The sequence below is a fragment of the Chiloscyllium plagiosum genome, chromosome 18 (assembly GCF_004010195.1).
Source record: "Chiloscyllium plagiosum isolate BGI_BamShark_2017 chromosome 18, ASM401019v2, whole genome shotgun sequence".
NCBI lineage: Eukaryota > Metazoa > Chordata > Chondrichthyes > Orectolobiformes > Hemiscylliidae > Chiloscyllium > Chiloscyllium plagiosum.
In genome coordinates this window covers 21,376,388-21,391,708 of record NC_057727.1, presented here as the reverse complement: position 1 = coordinate 21,391,708, position 15,321 = coordinate 21,376,388, and the positions used below count along the sequence as shown (strand labels likewise).

The following is a 15,321-nucleotide window of genomic DNA, read 5'->3' as shown; positions in this document are numbered from 1 at the left end:
TAACCTGCAATCTTCTTCCTGACCTCTCCGCCCCCACCCCAGTCTGACCTATCACCCTCACCTTGACCTCTTTCCACCTATCGCATTTCCGACGCCCCTTCCTCAAGTCCCTCCTCCCTACCTTTTATCTTAGCCTGCTGGACACACTTTCCTCATTCCTGAAGAAGGGCTTATGCCCGAAACGTTGATTCTCTTGCTCCTTGGATGCTGCCTGACCTGCTGCGCTTTTCCAGCAACACATTTTCAGCTCTGATCTCCAGCATCTGCAGTCCTCACTTTCTCCCCTGGATCTATAGGGTCTGCTTGGCCTAGTGTGGTAAAGGAAAACCATCTCCTGGTCTAACAAGAAGAAGTTCTTGTATTGAACAAGTATATAATTTATTGCATATTAGGAAGTAGATACAGGGTACATTGATATGATAGACTGTTACAGAGACAATAAGGAGGATCTGCATATTAAGTTTTATTCCTGCAAGATCTGAAACTATTCTATCTGTTAATCAGTATAATGCAGAGGAACCTTGATTATTCAGCATTCGATTAACCAAATTTTGGATGATCCAAACAAGATTGCAAGGTCCCAATGAGTGGCTAACTATCTTATCTGGCATCGATTATCCGGCATTTGATTAACCAAATGAAATACTCATTTCCTTCGAATGTCCTTCAGATAATCAAGGTTTCTCTGTAATGGGTGGTGTTTATCACAATTAAATGTATTAACCCTTTCAGGTCCATTACAACAGTTTATGTCACGGGCAGTGAATTACACATCTAAATCAACATTTCCTGACAACAATTGTAATCTATTCTTTCTGCAACTCTAAACAACTTTTATTCCAACTTTCACAATGCCTACTCCCAGGTGAACAGATATGCAGCCAATAAGGTATGCAAAGAGTGCTGTTTGCATACCTGACTCAGGTTAAGAAGTTGGCAGTGTCAATTTCCCACAAACAGATGGCTAAAGCATGCTCTTGCCCCCTGTGCACCTGTTTTTAGGTATAATTGAATTTTTTTGGCCTTTTGTTGGCGTGTGGTTGGGCAAACCTTGTGTTCAAGCTTATTATATGAGCCAGATCGTGAGCATCAGCAAGGATAATTAAGAGGTCAACCTTAGTCCACACTGGACCCAATTTCACATGTTTGTCCCTTCCAGGAAGGATTACTGAACATTAATGGAGAGGGGGAGAGTGGATCAATTTGATCTTATCTAACCAACGGGCTCTTATAACCATTTGAACTATCCAGTTGAAATAAGCCAACACAGAACCGACTGGAGATTCAGCCTTGGATAATCTTCAAACATCACTGTCATTTCCTAACTTACTGAGTGACTGAGGAGCCTGAAGCCACATTCACAAGGTAATTTTTGTCAAATGTAGGACAAAAACCAGGCATCGAGGATAAAGGGAATTTTCATTTACTCTCAAAGTTAAACACAGGAGAATAACTTATTCTTACATGTCACATGGGTGGTCTAGTTATGCAAAATCTGCCATTAAGAGATTCAGTTAATATTATGCCTTTGCTTGTTTTGCTCCTGTTTTCAGCACCATTGTGTTTCCCCAAAGGTGGGTACTTTCTAAACCATTAGCTAAACAACAGTCCGATTGCACAAATCTAATATGACCTTATTTTGCTGTTTGATTTAGTTTCCTGAACAATACTTCTACAGAGAGTTATTAAATAGTTGTGTAAAACAATTTTATGCAATATCCTGTCCCACATCCTTTTAGTCTTCTTACAAACATCCTGTTAGTACTTTTGTTTCAGTTTTTAGCTTCTGTAATTTCATCTCAGCAGTCTGATAGGTTAAAGTCATGGTTATGTGAATATCACACATTGTGGTGTAATTTCAGAGTCAGTTTGGTATTTGTACACAAATGCTTTGCATCCCCAATGTTTGTCTCTTCAGGTGCCACTCTTTAAATTTTGTTACTTTTATAAATGTTGTTTAGCATTGGTATCGAAACAGGAAAACAAAATCAGTCACTTCCTCCTAGTCATTTTGACCTTGGAGATAAGCTAGAGTTTTACTAAAGCAGTAAATGCTCCCAAACTGGCTGCAGTATATTTACATCCCCGAGTCCCTTGACTAGAAAGAGACTAGACTGACTAACTGAGTGAGGAGAAAGTGAGGACTGCAGATGCTGGAGATAAGAGCTGAAAATGTGTTGCTAGAAAAGCGCAGCAGGTCAGGCAGCATCCAAGGAGCAGGAGAATCGACGTTTCGGGCATGAGCCCTTCTTCAGGAATCTGACTGACTAACTGGGTGAGCCAACAGGTAGATGGATGGAGGTTTAGGACAGGCAATGATGTACTTTTAAAGAGCAGTGATCATTTTAATATATGGAACTACAGTAGAATCCAGTCTATGGTACAGGCTGCACTCCTGGGCCGATCCTGTACTTCCACTGAGCATATCTGATTGCTCTACTTCTTCCCAAATATCAGCAGCTTACCAATGCCAAGGTCCCATTGTTCCATAGGAGGACACATTTGGAGGATGCAGATTCATCCACCATCATTCCCCCAACTGATTCCACTCCCTCAAGGTGAGATCAGAATGGCGTATAACAAGCCCAACCTAACATCCAAGTGTCCATCGCAGTCCTGGTAGGGTAGCACTCGTGAGTGTTAGGGCCTCGCCTTCTTCATTGAAATGTAGTTTCTGCGGTATCATTAAGATATACAGCTCAATAGGCCATTGGTTCATCACAGCTGGTAAACTATCATTGCCTGCCGGGCCATTGCACCAGCAAATATTATAACTTCCGATTGTCATGTAGGTGTTCAAATTACCTAATGTCATCTGTAGGAAAATGCCCTCCTAGTATTTGGCATAGAAATACAGTACTCTACTAACGTATCTCCTGGCTTGCTATAGTCATGCAATCTCTAAAATCAGAGCAACATCTTAGAGTGAGTTTAGTAAAATCAAGTACACAGGTCATGTACTGATCGCAAAAGATCTTTGCCTGGATTCTGTAAAGGTGAAAGCCATTAAGTGATGTGGTAACAGATCTGTAAACAGTGCAATGGATTCATTAACTAGTTCACAAGTTTATTGCCCAATTTGATGTCAGAGGATGAACCATCGCACCAGCTCGCTGCCAAGGATATATAGTGGTTATGGAGCACAGAATAAAAAGTAGTATTCATAAAAGTCAAGAAACTATGAACAGCAATGCCCATGATGAAATACCACCATATCAATAAAGACATCTCCCTGAAATGTAACATCAGTGAAGGACTTGGAACAATCCTATGCTGCAAGAAAACCAGTAACTTTTGCATCCAGGGTATTAACACAAATGAAATGATCCGATACTGAAATCAAAAAAGAGTACCTGCCCATTGTATTTGCTTGTGAACCTTTTCATCAATACCTTGGAAGGGAGAAAGTAACAGTTGAGTCTGACCATGAGGCATTTCAAAGCATTTTCATCAAATCATCGTTATTGTTCCAAAGCATTGGTAGGATATGTTAATCTGGTTACAATTTGACAAGACAGATAAGCAAGGGAAAAAGGTGGATTGCTGGCATGCTGCTGAGAGCAGCAGCCCTATGAGGAAATTCAAGGATGTTACGGCAAAGAAGGAAATCTGACAACTCCAAATTGAAGTTGCAGCTTTACATGATCTGCAAGTGATCAACTCAGCAGACTTGCTCGAATCAAGTGAATTACCCAAATAGATGCAACTCTCCAAGTGTTGCAGAAAGTATTGATAAAAGAATGGTCTAAAAACATCAAGGACACTCCTTCGATCACAAGAGCATATTGGAAATAATAGATGAATTGACAGTCCAAGATGGCATATTGCACAAAGAAAATAGAACCATTATACCAAGGAATTGGGAGGAGAGATGCTAAAGTGCATCCGTGAAAAATAAATCAACATCGGAAACATGAACCTATATTTTCTTTTTACAGAAGCTGCAAGTTTAGCTTAGTGCCTTTTTTTGCACATTCTGCTTTTTACTTACAGATTTCAACAATTCATAAGTTTTAACTGCTCCAGAATTTGTGTTCTTACCGTGACTCAATTATTTACATAGCACAGCAACTTGAGTGGTATTATGATGAAAGATATTAACCTGAAACATGAACTCTATTTTTCTCAACACAGATGCTGTCAAACCTGCTGAATATTTCCAAAATATTCTGTTTTTATTCTTCATTAGTATTTTATAATGTTAAATTTGTCAATAAATGTTCATGCAATTTCACGCAGAGAGAAGTCATTCCATTTTCTCAACTGATGTTGTATGTTACAAATCAATTGGGGAATCCACATTGCTGGGGCAACATGCACTTTTTGTTAACCTGAACATTTTAATCTGGATATATGAAGAGCGATGACAGAGGCTCCAACATTTTTTCTCTTACAGCTGTCAAGACTCTAGAAGGTCTGGTGTCCCCTCACTACATCTCTCTACCTCTGTAAGCAACTTTTCACATTTAAGAGATTCCTTAAAATATCCCTTCATGATCAAGCTTGGTCATCTAATATAATAACTCCTTCCATAGCTTGAAGTCATGTCTTGCCCTATAATGTACCTGTGAGGTGTTTTGTAATGTTAAAGGTGCTGTATAAATATAAGTTATTATAACTGTCTGCACATACTGAGTTATGGAAAGTGAGGAATGAAAAATGACAGGTTATCTGTGTGTAGTTGCGAACAGAAGGAGGCTGTGTGCTGTGTTTGGAGAAGCAGATGAGGTAAGGATTGCTACTGCTCCATTAAGGTAGGGTGCTGTCGAACTGTGCAGAGAGCAAGAACATTGCAAATGGGAGTCTTACCTAATACCTTTAGTAAAGTTGTTAAATTTATTACTCTGAAGCGCCAACATATGTGGCTTTAACTCTTTCAATTGCTGATAAGAACATTTTTTGGGCACTCCTCCCTGAGGCTCAGTTCCTCAATTTTTTCCCTCCTCTGTTAGAACTTCAATTGAAGAACAGAAGAAATTAGCTGCTGAAGCCTCATGAATGGGTTTTGAAAAGTGAGTGCCAGGCAGTCACCAGTAAATGGTGAAGTGCGTTAATAGGGGCATCTCTGTGTGATTTCCTGCTTCCTCAATCCAGCAGGTTGCTTACAGATGACACTAGGAACACACGTTGATGATTAATTATGTTTAAATGACGTCCATCTATATAAGTGAATCAAGCCTCCTACCAACATCAGGGTAGGTAGAGTAAAACCATACCAGTTCAGTTTGCACAATATACAAACTTAACTGTGTCCGTCATTGCATCTTGACTAAAGTATGACACTAGGAACACACGTTGATGATTAATTATGTTTAAATGACGTCCATCTATATAAGTGAATCAAGCCTCCTACCAACATCAGGGCAGGTAGAGTAAAACCATACCAGTTCAGTTTGCAAAATATACAAATTTAACTGTGTCCGTCATTGCATCTTGACTAAAGTAGCTGCAAAAAAATTCAGTTCTAAGTAGATATATTACTTTATGAAATGAATATAAATAATAGGGGCAAAGAGAAAGAGAGCCCTCATGTTTTCAGCACTTTAATGAGCCCTTTGTCTTAATATTCAACACAAATCATGTGGCTATCCACGCCAACAAACTGAAAATGGATGCAAATTGTTACTTGGGTTTCAACATAGAAGAAATTTGAATTATATCATTGAAAATATCCCCAGCATTGCTGTAATTAGTGTTCGTACTGAAATCAGTACAAATGATGGCCTTTGCTCTGCAAATGTTAATATATATCAGTGATTATTTTTTATTGGTCTCACAATTTATAAACATTTTTACAGTTGGACAACACTACAAGGAATCTCAGAAACTTGTTCCCTTGAAATATGTTCCCAAAGAACAGTATTATGCTTTAACAGTATTGTGATGCTGTAGCTAGCTCTCAGATGTTAATGTGGTCTCCTGGTACTTTGAATTCATGTTTAAAAATAACAACTTGAATGCAGAAATAGAAATTTTATCCAAAATAGCCTTTATAGAGATTGAGAAATGAGAGTCAGTTCAATCCTGTTATGTACAAAAGCAATGCAAAATACGTACTTAAATGAATGGGTTATTTCTCACAGGTGTTATGGATGGTGTTCATTGTTATCATGGGATGCATTCAAAATCAAGCCAAGGCTAAGTGCACTACAGTATGTCTAAAAAGAGAAACATATTTGTATTCACTACATAATTTGATTGCTTGTTGATAAAACAGCAGAAAGATCATTGAGAGAATGTTGAGTCTTCAATTTATACTCCGATGTCTAACAACTGGAGATCTTCTGTTGTTATTTCAATGTTGAGAAAAGCCAAATTTCTGACAAGGTTTCTATTCAAGGCAACCCTCAAACTATTTCAAGTGTTCCAAAACATACAAAGTTGAGATTTATGAAAGATATTTATACTAAAGAAAAATTCAATCAACAATTTCACTCAGTTCGATAATTCTACACATCCTCCACCTGCTTCCCACAGCTTGGCTAAGCATCATTACAGTTGAATCAGATAATAATATCATGCAGCACTGATATTAAACTTGCATTGCTCCGATTCAAGCCTGAGACAAGTTGGGGTTAATGCAGCAGCATATCTAACATTTAAAAGGGCCAGGTTTAACTCATTATGTCTGGCAGGAACAAGGTAGCAGCTGCCTGAATATTTGGGGTGCTTTAATTGCTGCCACATTCCTGCTTAAATGTCATCTGTTGTCATTTTGGTTCATCAGAGAGGACCAGGCTGGAGGTAAAGAATTCATCAAGGGATGTAAATTGGGATCCTGTGCTGTCAACGGGAACCCGATACAATTCCTACTATAGGCAGATAGATACATGAAGCAGGAATTTGAATCCATTGGTATTTAAAGGGGCATTCCACTTCTTGCATGGTCATCTGAGTAATTGTCGAGTGTGTGATGCTGGAAAAGCACAACAAGTCAGGCAGCAGCCGAGGAGCAGGAGAATCATCCTGCTCTTCGGATGCTGCCTGACCTGCTATGCTTTTCCAGCACAGCACTCTCGACTCTAACCTCCAGCATCTGCAGTCCTCACTTTTGCCATCTGAGTAATTGAGCTGCTTGAATTTCTTCAGAGAATTCTGAAAATTGTAATTTTCTGCACTTTATTGTCAATAAAGATTAGATTACAGTGTGGAAACAGGCCCTTCGGCCAAACAAGTCCACACCGACCCGCCGAAACGCAACCCACCCATACCCCTAACCTAACACTATAGGCAATTTAGCATGGCCAATTCACCTTACCTGCACATCTTTGGACTGTGGGAGGAAACCGGAGCACCCGGAGAAAACCCACGCAGACACTGGGAGAACGTGCAAACTCCACACAGTCAGTCGCCTGAGGCGGGAATTGAACCCGGGTCTCTGGCACTGTGAGGCAGCAGTGCTAACCACTGTGCCACAGTGCCGCCCACAATAAAGTAATGTCATTAATTACATGCTAGTATATAACTTGAGCATGAAGTAATCTCCAATCCTGTCATTGAAGAAAGGCTTATGGAGACTGTCTAAACCTGTTACATTTTCCATGGCAATGTCCTGCCTGCTCTGAGATTAATCAGAAAACCAAAATTGACAGTTAACAGTTCCTGCTGCATCTCCATGATCCAGTCAATCTGCATTGCTCACGCTGTATATATTGAGGGTCCTTTCTAAGTCTTTTTTTGTAAACTGATGAGTGCACAACAAAAAGCTTCAACTTCATATCTCTTGTTAACAATATTTTATTATTGTTTAGCTTCTACACCTTCAAGAGGTATAGGCTAAAAGGTAGTCCACTTTTGGAATATTGTGGGCAATTCTGGTCTCCCCTCTATCGGAAGGGAGAGGATTAATAGGCTGAGGCTGTTTTCCCTGGCTGAGGGGTGACCTTTCCGAAATTTATAAAATCATGAGGGGCATGGATAGGGTAAGTAGACCAGGTCTTTTCCCTGGCATAGGTTTAGGATGAGAGGGGAAAAATTTAAAAGGGACCTAAGGGGCAACATTTTCAAACAGAGGGTGGTGCATGTATGGAATGAGCTGACAGAGGAAGTGGTGGAGGCTGGTATGATTGCAACATTTAAAAGACATCTGGATGGGTAGATAAATAGGAAGGGTTTAGAGGGATATGGGCCAAATGTTGGCAAATGGCACCAGATTAGGTCAGGATATCTAGTCGGCATGGACGAGTTGGACCGAAGGGTCTGTTTCTGTGTTGTATATCTCTATGAGTCTAAGTCCTCAGAAGAGGCAAAAGATGCAGCAGCCTAGTTAAGTAACAAACTGAGCTCACAGGAGACTGGACAAAGGGAGAAGAGGTCACATGCAGACATTTCCATGGAGTTCATAGGAAAAGAGTGTGTTACCTTCAATCATCATGAGGTGCAATAGTGAACCAGGTGGCTACATTTTAACCTTTTCCAGAAACCATTTACAACAAGATCGTGAAAGATTTAGAAAAGGTTTCCAAGGATGGAGAGTTGAGCTCTAGGGAGAGGCTGAATAAGCTGGGGCTATTTTCCCTGGAGCGCAGGAGGCCTTATAGAGGAATATAAAATCAATTCTGGCATGGATAGGGTGAATTGCTAAGATCTTTTTCTCAGGGTAATGGAGTCCAAAACTAGAGAACAAATGTTTAAGGTGAGGGGGAAAGCTTTAAAAAGGACCTGAGGGGCAACATTTTCACACAGTGGGTGGTACATGTATGGAACAAGCTGCCAGAAGAAATGGTAGAGGTGGGTACAATGACAACATTTAAAAGATATCTCGATAGGTACACAGATTGGAAGGGTTTAGCGGAATATGGGCTAAATGCTGGCAAATGGGATTAGATTAGTTTAAGATATCTGGTCAGCATAGACGAGTTGGACTGGAGGGTTTGTTTTCATGCTGTGTAACTCTACGACTTTAAGACCTGTGACCTACTCTTCTGATTAACAATGCATTGCCAATGGCAGTCAGTATGATTGTAGCTCATTGTTTGTGTTTTGGGCTCATTCCAAGCTGCATCAGATGTCAGTTGATGCCACATCAGACAATCTTCTGTACATGGTGAGAGACAAACAAACTGCAGATGTTGGAATCCAAGGTAGACAGGCAGGAGACTGGAAGGACACAGCAAGCCAGGCAGCATCAGGAGGTGGAGAACTAAAAAGTTTTGGGTGGGGGTGGGTGTAGGGGGAGCTGCAGATAAAGGGGGTTGCGGGAGCAGGGTGGTGCAGTGGGATTGGCTCACTGAGCATCTCAGCCACGCCCACAGGGGCTGACCAGATCTCCCATTTTAATTCCCCTTCCCACTCCCTTTCCAACATGACCATCCTTGGCCTCCTCCATTGCCACAACGAACAAAACCGCAAATCGGAGAAACAACACCTCTGTGACAGGTTGCGACAGCCTTTTAGGCAGAATTTCAAATACATTGTAAAGTTGAACTTATACAATTAGTTGTTTGTTGTTTGAAGGCTGAGCCATTGAAATCCGTTCCTCTCTCCTTTTCAGCAGTCAACTTCTGGGCACTCATTTCCACTGATCCCCTGCCTCTGGTTTCTTGTCATTGAGTAATATGCTAACTTTTGTACTGATGCTTGAGAGCGATGGGATGAGGGTCTGTTATTCTTCATAAGCCTTGTCCTTCTCCCATTGTTCTTCAGGCTCCTGGCCTTCAAAGCAATGATGGGAATGGGTAGGAATTTATATGGCACAGAAAGACCAGGCAGTCACAGATTATTGACACACTAAGCTAGCACTAAGCTGCCATACTAACCAAATGAAAATTGCCAGAGGATAAGGAAAGAATAGAAGTCATAATAAACCCTTTGTTTATTGGGCTTTGAGCCTCTTTCAACTACGATTTTCCTTGTCCAATTTGATGAAGGATTGTTCTCTTCTGACTTTTATCTCTACCTTCTAGTTCCCACAGAAAGGGAACTAGCGAATTAGCTGTTGAAAAACTTCAAAGGTGTATGGGTTAGCTTCATTCAGTGAGAGGGTGAAACTGTAAGTTGCAAGCAGAATGGAAAGGAGAAGACCCTGTTCCCACTGTATTAACATGATCAGTTATGACAAGTAAAGGATGATTTGTAATATTTTTAAACTTGACATTCCAATCCCCCAAGTTTTTTCCTAACTTCAAGGTTTAAGGGATATAACAAGGTCGCATTTATTCCCAGTTGACCTGAGAAGGCAGTGGTGGACTTTAACCTTAAACACCTGCTCATAGCAGTGTTATCGTCTTATGGGTATGAGTAGAGATTCAAGGCTTTTGACTCATTACCAATGAAGAAATGATGTTATATTGGACTTAGTATTGCACTTACAGGGCACCTTGGAAGTGATGTTGGTCACATGGCTAGGGTTATGCTAAAGAAACACATTCCCCATTTCAAGAATTATGAGGTCCAGCTTTGGGAGAAGGAAAGAACACTGCTGTATGGATAACCTTGGGAAACTTGAAGCTGCTGTTGAACCTATTTGGCAAGTCTGCAAGATCTTCCACATGGCCATTGAATAGAAGCTTATACAAGGTTTTGACTCACCATGCTGTCATCCTGCCTCCCTTCCAACTTGTGCACACGCAGCTGAGTAAGAACACAAACCAAGTCCTCCTACGCTTTTTGTTACTACTTATACATGCTGTCAAATACACAGGAATCCTGCTTGTAAAAATGAATAATGTTCTATAAACAAACCAAAGTGTTTTCCATTAATAGCTCAGTGACACACCAATGAATGTTGCACTCTTCACTGGAAATCAATAGGAAATTGTTGGACTGTGCAAATATAACTTACTTGGATTTCAAAATTCATAGTCACAAGCCATAAGACAACTTAGACGTGAATCTAAGTTGAACATGTACAATGCAAAACGAATTAATCTCAGACAATGAATCCATCTTGACAGTTCTTGACTGTAATGAAAGCAGGAGGATCAGGTCTTGATATGCACAATGTCAATACGATTTTTCATAGCCTTGTATTTCAAAAAAGGAACATGTTTATGCAAATTATGGTGATTGATTTGAGTAGTATTAATATTAAAAATTTCAATTCTTGCAAGGCTATAATTTGAAGTGTGTGAATTTTGCTTGTGTGCTAAATTAAGCTCCTCAGAATGTGAGAATGTTTGGCAGATACTACTCTCACACTTGGGAGCTTAAAATGTATCTGTTTATTTAATTAAAGCCTTGTAAGTTACAATCCAATAAACATATTTTTTCTTCTGTTATAGGTGTTTGATTCTCAGGGCAATAGTGGATTACTAAATGGAAATGTAGCCACATGGGCGTTATGCACACAGAGGTGCCCAAATGCACTTCAAAGCACCTGCTCCAGAGGCCATCAATGTGTCAATTTTAGCTGCAGTTGGTAAACAGGAGCAAAGCTTTGTAAAGTACCTGGACTGAAAGCTCACTTAAAGGAATTTGACAAAGCAACACTACCCAGAGAACCCATGCGTATTAGTAATGGATCAAGGATTGCGTATTAGTAATGGATCAAGGATTGCGTATTAGTAATGGATCAAGGATTGCTGGTCACAGGCTTTGCCAATTCCACCAGGAGTCATTTCCTACTCCAAACTCTTGCATGACTTTACTGGTGGCATTTTACATCTAATGCACTTCCAAGCTGGAGAAAGGCTCACCTTCAAGAGGAAAATGCACTTTGCGGTTTCATGGTTGTTGCACTTTGAATCATTGCTAGCTTGTGAAGCATAGCTACTTACTAACTCAAATTAAAAACAGAAAATGTTGGAAATATTCAATGCTGTATGTTGAAAATTGGCACAGGCTTGAAGGGTCGAAGGGCCTGTTCCTGTGCTGTAATTTTCTTTGTTGTCGTCAGCAGGTCTGCCAGCATTGGTGGAGAGAATATCGGGGTTCATGACTCTGGTCAAGGACCATTCTTCAGAATTGAAGAAAGACAGAAAGGTATTAGGATAGGAGACAGGGGATTTGAATGAACAAATGGAATGATCTGTGAATGCAGGAATAATGACAAAACATTTCATGGTACAAAAAGAGAAATTATTATATTAGAAAACAAAAGATGTGCTAAGAGTGGGTGTGAAAGGCTGGATAGCAATGGGCTGTTACTTGAAAGCTAAAACATGAAAAACAGAAACAAAATGTGGGGTGGGAAGAACTGAGTTTATGGCCTGAAATTGTTGAACTCACTGAGTCCTGAAGGCTGTAAAAGGCTTATTCAATTGACAAGATGCTGTTGATTGAGATTGTGTTGAGATTTATTGGAAGATTGCAGAAAGCTGAAGATTCAAACCTGACAGCATGACCATTATATGTACTTTGGACTCTTTGACCAGTTAATATATTAAAATCACTTCTTACCCAACTGCTTGTTGGTGAGGCAAACAAAGAGGTACTGAATTTAGTTTGCAATTCAACTTGATTTTGTGAACAGAATATATCTTATTAAAAACACTGTCAACATTTCCCAAATTCCCACAATATTTACTCTCTGTCTAGCTCTATCGTCTGAGAAAGGATGTTATCCTCAAAGATTCATGTGTTTGAGCTGTGCTGTTGTATTCTCCTCCTCTCTGACATAGGGCTGGCTCTCTTCCATGAAGGTGGGCTTCACAGGTCAAGATGGATCTTCTCCTGTGTCTTTTTGGGTTGTTGATTGATCTTTGGCCATGAGTGTCACTGTGAATCTTAGCTGAGGGGCTCCTTTCCAGATGTGAGTTTTTACTCCCCTCCCCCATTCCCTGTACCTTCCAGAATGTTCTACAGCCTTTGGCCATTGGGATCAGGCATGGGGTTCAAAGCATCTAATGGGGTCACGCCAACTCCCTTCACTGTTGCCATGTCAGGGAGGCGTAAAGTGCATATCCTCAGGCACTGGCTGAAAGTCAAGATGCCCGAAAGTCTGATCAATACATAACCTTTGGGCCAATTATTACTGGCTCCCCCTGAATGTTTTGTAACCTCCATTTCCACTGTTCTCTATAGCTGATAGCCACCGGCTGCTGTTTAATTTAGTTTGAGCAATTTTCAGTCAGACCTGATTTCTCTGTGGGTCAATTTAGAATGTCCATTTTTGGGCCTGTGGTCACTAGATCACAAGACGGAGAATTGAAATAGTGGGTAATCAGAAGCTTAGGGTCATGCTTGCAAACTAATTGGAGGTGTACCACAGAGCATCTGACCTACCTGCATTTGGCCTCCCCAGATCACAGACTGCATTCCGATTGGCAAATATACGGTATACTAAATGGGAAGAAGTATATTATACCGCTACTTCACTTGTAAGGAATGTTTGGAGCCTTGGTGGGCTTATCATGAGTATTAGTTGGTAGTTTGTATCCAGAAATGAAGACAGAGAAGCCATACAAAGGAACGATCAGTAACAGGTCGTATGAAAATGTGAAAAGGATAGAAATCGGAAGCAAAGTAAATGAATTTTCCCAGTTCTGGGCAAGAGCAGGAAATGGCATCAATGCAGTCATCAATGTGGCAGAAAAAGAGTGGAGGGCGTGGACCCAAGTAGAACTGGAATATGAAAGTTCTTCTCTTCTACAAAGAGCAGATATAGTTAGAACCCTGCAGCTGCCTAAAGCTACTCCTTTTATTTTGAGGAGATAAGATAAATTAAAGGGAAAATTGGTCAATGAGAGGACAAGGTTGGGCAGGCAGAGGATGATGGTGACAGATGGGCCTCCGATTAAGGAAGAAGCCCTCAGACTGTGCAGGTGAGGTTTGGAGGTGCATAGGGATTGATAGCCATAGTGAAGGAGCGGCCGTTAGAACATGGAGGTGATTTCTTTATTCTCTGAGCATCGCTGACAGGGTTGGCAATTATGGCCCACCCCTGCTAGTCACCCAAGAAGATGGAAAAGGAAGGAAAAGCAAAGCAATAAGCTGAATTTTCCAGCACAGGTCGGAGAAGCTGAGCCCATGCACCTCAGTTACAGAATCTCAGCAAGATCAATTTCAGTTGAAAATGTGAATTTCAGAGCGAAGCATGAAGGCAAGAAAGCCAATCAGCGTGTCTGGCCAGCTGGCAGCCACCACTGCAAGTGGAGAGGAACATTAAGACATCTCAAAATGAAGGTGCTCTTGAAAAGTGGCAGAAGGCCCAACATCAAAGATGGCCTTGAGGTGGAGGTACCATCATTGTGAAGTTCCAGCCTTGTGGCCCGGTCGTGCTGGGGTTGGAGAACAGGCAGTGATGGCCTCAAACCTCCAACAGAGCTGAGGTGGACCCCTGGGCTTGACGCAGACTTACTGAGGGCGTCTGGCGAGGCTAAGAAAGTGCCATCGGCTTGGGAAACTGTCAGTAAGTGTAGTATTGACTGGCTGCTCTTCTTGATTTGTGAAATGGCTTGGCCAATTCTAGTGGCAGTACCCTCACCCAATGGGCAACTCACCCAGAGGCAGGAGAAGTGACAGTGAACAATCTCAAAGAGGGGCTTTCCACCTCCCAACTGACCTCCACCCTAGCATTCAAGAGTCTGAGGAAATTCTAGTCAACGTGAGGAGAATGGGGTAGGCATAAGGGTGTGGACTCCACAAAACATTGCATTTGCATTGCCGATAACATTCATTGAAATTTCTTAACTGCTTTTGACAAAACCACTTCACACACTATTTAGTTTAGATAAGTCTGTGAGGGGGCATTGAGAAGAAGACATGTTTGATCAGTTTGTCATTCCACCAAACACGTCAATAGTAACCAATTGAGGTGAAAGTTTTAACTGGTGATAAGGTAGAACAATGCTAAAATACAGGTAGGTATGACGCATTAGAAATAAATCATACAAATCATGTCAGGGTTACACTGATGACAAATGAATATAAACACATTTTTCTGAAGTGTGTGGTTTTAAGCATACCTGCATTAAGGTCAGGTTAAAGTTTAATGGTCTGAAGAGCTTTCGTAATCTTCCCATTTTTTTCTCTGTGATTCCAGGCCCATGATTCTGTTTTATGTCCATGATGTCCATATCATTAAACACAAGGCTTCCTGAGGATTGGCAAGTTGAATGACAAGTTGCAATGCAACACTACTGATATCCAACTTGTGCAGCAAGGGACATTACACTACATTAAGAAAATAAACATGTGAGTCTTGTGCTGAGTCTCTTGTGACTGCACTAAATACCACAATTGTCCTTGATTAAATAAAGCATGGATGCCCATATCCACAAGGTTAAAAAAAAAGCATTGTTAAGTAATTGTCAGAAAGAAGTGTGAGAAAACATAAAGCTCGTTAATCTGTTGACCTGAAATGCGTATTTCATGCTATTAGGGAACTTTAAAACCTACAGTTACAAAGAAAGATTGTGAGACCCTTTTATCAGAAATAAT

At 40.7% G+C, this 15,321-nt stretch overlaps 1 long non-coding RNA gene across 1 annotated transcript in view; it reads left to right on the top strand.

Moving 5' to 3' along the window:
• LOC122558942 overlaps positions 1-11,795 on the top strand; it is a 17,302-nt gene extending 5,507 nt beyond the window's left edge. Inside the window, exons 2-4 of the long non-coding RNA XR_006314281.1 lie at positions 1,160-1,365; positions 4,397-4,448; positions 11,223-11,795. This is a non-coding gene — a long non-coding RNA (uncharacterized LOC122558942). The remainder of the gene's footprint in view (positions 1-1,159; positions 1,366-4,396; positions 4,449-11,222) is intronic.
• Positions 11,796-15,321: the final 3,526 nt, after the last annotated feature.